Below are 4,619 nucleotides of genomic sequence, written 5' to 3' on the forward strand. Positions count from 1 at the left end.
TTTTTCTGACATTTTACAGCAATGTCCCATTCATTCATGAGGGTGAGTAATTACTGAAAGAATTTTCATTTTTGGGTGAACTAACCCTTTAATGGCTTGAACACTTCAATTTAAGTTCAAATGTCTAATCAAATCGTACTATTACTGTACATAATGGCATGTCCCAGTGTTTCCTACACCTCAAGCGGTAGTTCTAATGGTGCGTTCACACCAGATGTGAATAGAGCGTCTGGCGCGAGTGATTTCAATGTTAAGTCGGGCAAAATTCGCGAGTTGAAAAATCTGAACTTCGTTAAACAATCAGGAGCTTACTCTAGTAGTGACGTGATTACGACGTAGCAAGCGGAGGGAAAATCCGAAACAACAATGGAGGACAAACTTATCATCGCTGTATGTGCATACCCGGAGCTGTATGATACTTCTTCATACTTTTACAGAAACAGGAATAAAAAGGATCTTGCTTGTATATATAACATTAGATTAAATGAATAAAGACCAAAGATTAGATTTACCCCAAATGAGTTATATTTTATCTTGAACCACTAAAGAGACATCAGAGCCAGCGGCACATGTCAGAAGGTCTAGCCGAGGGGAAACAGCCCTAAGCAGATACATGATCACTGAGCTGCCGCTGATCGTGTGGAGCTCGTCTCCGAAATCGGCGAAACACATTTTTAAATAGACGCTGTCTTTATAAATAAACCACATATTTGAGTTTAAAACAACTACATTCTCGCCTGAAATACTTTTAAAACTACATTTCATGACACGATAACAGTAATATTTTGAAAATTATCCAAATAAAATGGTGGTTGAAAATGCTGCGTGAACTCAACCGGCAGAAGCCCCCCCCATGACGTGAATTCGCATCTGTTGTGAAGTTCATTTCACACGCGAATGAAGTGTCTAAACTAAAAATGTTCAAGCGTCCAACTACGCGCGAATAGCACGATATAGGGCCGTTACATAGTCAACGCAAGCAAGCAATGCGAGCGACTCGCTCCCTTTCATAGTCTAAACAGTGGACACAAGTGTCACGGCCGATGCGCGTATGCAATACACCGCTCACGCTACGGGGTAGTAGAGTCGGGTGATATTGGTAGAGTCGGGTCACGTGATATTCAGATCACAATGACAACTGAAGAGGAGTGCATTTTATTGCTGATTTTACATTGGCGGCAACAAAGGCAGCGCAGAGATAGGCGGTGGTATGTTATACGTATAAGCTCGCATAATTTTTCCTCTTCAACAGCCATTGTATTCAAACTTTCTTCTTCTGTAAACATAATATACTTGAATTAATGTACAATACTTGCAATGTCGCCCACACCGACAACGCATAGTATTGCGTGCATCGGCGCGTCGCATATCAAAAACTAGGACGACACATTTGGCTACGCACCGACGCATAATGGCAGCCGAAGCGTAACAATATGTAGCCTTGGGGACGCGTATGCATACAGATGCGTTGACTATTAAACGGCCCTTAATATCAATTTATACTTCTGCATCAAGTATACGCCGTAGTGTATGTCGTAGGCTACGCATGTAGGCGACGCCGTCGTGAGCATTTATACTTCTGCATATGTCTGTTTTGCTCTGCAGTTACACCGCCGAAACGTTAGTTGACAAGAGGCGGGTTCCACTGTGTTTACATTACTCGATCCTCGCGGGCTTCTACGAACAATGGCGACTGAATTCGCTGCCATCTGGCAGTCTTTGTAATCTCCCGAAGAGGAGTCATTCAGATGGCTGTATTTCCTCACTTCTTCAATAATCGCTCGGTCACTTGGTCCATTTCCATGTTGGCTCTTCACTGAATTTCGGAATAAAAAAATGGCGGGCGGTCCAGAGTGCGGAAGATCATTCCGGAAATGCATAGGAGGAAACGTGATACTACCAAGCCGACCAATCACAGATCTTGCAGTCCGCGTCATCGCGACGGGTAGTTACATTTTTGAGGAGGTGTGCGTCAGGGTACGGTGAAGGGTACGACGTATGGTACACGTCAATGCGTATGCTACGCCGTACCTACTACGCGCACCCGACGCAGAAGTATAAATTGGCCTTTATTCGCACAAGCCGCGTCTGGTGTGAATGCACAGTAAATCCTTTCTGAACTGCAAGTTATGTAATTAACATTAATGAAATATGAATGTGACCGAGCTGGGGTCTCAAATGTTACACATTTTCAGAAATTAAGATGGACAGACTTTTCCCCTTTTAATGAGATAAGTGTGTAAAAACGGTACATCACTCGCATCGGAATAAAAAAAGCCATCAAAAATCGGCCTACGTAGAAATGCAATGCAATAACGTTAAAATAATAATCAATCTACTTCATATCCTTGGAATTATTTAAACAAAAACATTCACTGCAGAGATGTTCTGTAAAAACAACTATTGTACAAAAAATATATACTGTATTTTCTTATATACTATTTAGGATGGATAGTGTGCACATTGGGATGCAGGCTTGTTCCCCTAAATTTGATCTTACATCTGAAAAATACAGCAGTGATGTGGATATTAATCATTTTAAAATATTAGCTTTATGTGGGTCTTTTCCAGGAGTATGACGTGTTGATGAAGTATTAGACATGTTTTTGATATTTGTTTTAGTTAAATTAAATGTTATATTAATTAAAGGTGCTCTAAATGATGTCACACGTTTTTTAGGCCAAAAATTTTTTGTCACATCCAGCAAACATCTCCTCACTATCCGCTAGCTGCCTGTCCCCTGAACACACTGTAAAAAAACGCGGTCTCTCTAGACACCACAGGCTCCACAAACAACAAGAAAAACAAACTGGGCTCACCCGCACCACGAAACATAACAAACTGTTCCAGCCAATAAGTGACAAGAAAGATTTGGGGGTGGGTTTTGGGGGATTAGTGCGAGGAGGAGGAGAGAGGATCTAGCTAGCCTCCGTTTTGTTTGACAATAATTCGAACGTCAACAAGAAGTTACGACTCCCGGCATCGCTTAGAGCACCTTTAAGTACCTGTCTTTACATTCTGAGTAATGCTGAAAGGTTTTAACTTAAATCAAGAGACAGCTGTATGTGGGTCGCAGGTGTGTGTGTCGCATTGAACATTACGTCGCGGCAGTTGTGTGTGGCCTTGCTATGACGACCATCTGCATCGAGGGGTACTATCTCTGGGTATGATCTGCAATGGAAAATGGAGCACGACCGAAACTGGTACTGGTAATGGAAAAACGCCATAAAAGTCACCCAGTAAATCATTGTTTTAAAGTACTGTTCATGCTCAACATCTAGAAAATGCACATAGGCTTAAAACACGGTCAAGTCCTTCAGTCAAAAGCAATAGAAGCTAAGTTCTTTCCAGTAACAAACAAACAAGTTCATATATAATCATTATTAATAATATACAGATGTGAATGTTCATTTGGCAGATTGATATTCACCCACGTCCTTTCAGAATTCCAATGATGGCTATGATCCTCTGTAGTGGCTCTCACCAGGCCTTGACCTGAAAAATAGATCAGATGTTGCATTCTTGTAAAAATTCCTACATATAAGCGGTGGCCACATTGATTTGTTTTCAATTTACACACAATGGCAACTTTGCCTCCTACCCTCACAGCATCGCCAGAGCAGAGCCATTAGGTTGCCGCTTAACAATAATTGCAGTTTGGAGCTTGAATGAAAATTGAGCATGAACAAACTTTGCCTCTATTAATGCTTCTAATGCAGAAACATTAAGGGGTTAAGTATTAAAAGGGTTCAAGGTGCTCTGTAAATGTGATCAACAAAATCTTAAAACCACTTGTAAAACGGACTGCTATCAAGTGTTATTTTGGCACAAACCTTTGGCAAAAGACTGAGTTTAATCATTCTGACTCGCAGTACAATTATTGAATTTAGAGATGGGTCATGATTTTTGAATTTTCATTCATTGTCAAATGGAATAGTTTGTTATTTTTGCCGAGTTTATAAAGTAGGGCTGTGCAATTAATCGAAATCATAATAAAATCACGATTTGAGCGAGCACAATTTCTAAATCGCTTTATAGCACGATTTTCCGCGGTCCCGACCTCCTGCAGTATGCTATCCGATCCATTCAGAATGCAACGCACCTAAGTGGAGTGCGAGAACAGAACAGACTGGGCATAAGCCTAATGCCAGGTTCACACACTCTGTCTGTGATGCATATTTTTTCCGAAGATGTGAACGGAAAATGTTAGATATGGAAAGGTGCAAAAATAATTAATATCTAGCATATGAGCATAGAGAGAGTTGTGAGTGCACAGGATACAGTTTTAGCGAGAGGAGACACATTTTAAGTGCGCGCACTCTCTCTGGGCGAAAGCAGCGTGTATCGGAGCACTCGCGTCTGGTTTTGTGACAGAGCAAAAGAAATCTCCGTGCGAGCAGAGAGATTCGCGCTCGAGCATTATTTTAATGTGCTTTCGCGTTACAATAATGCACTCTCGCTGCTGCTTCTGCACCGCATACACATACTGTATACGCACTGCAAACGGAGTACGTGTGAACCTGTATAATGTATAACAAATCTATTTCAACACCTGAAGTACCGCTACAATGAGCTCTTTGATCAATGCATGGCAAAAAAACAAACCAAAAAAACCTTGG

The sequence above is a fragment of the Carassius gibelio genome, chromosome B6 (genome assembly GCF_023724105.1).
Source record: "Carassius gibelio isolate Cgi1373 ecotype wild population from Czech Republic chromosome B6, carGib1.2-hapl.c, whole genome shotgun sequence".
Lineage (NCBI taxonomy): Eukaryota > Metazoa > Chordata > Actinopteri > Cypriniformes > Cyprinidae > Carassius > Carassius gibelio.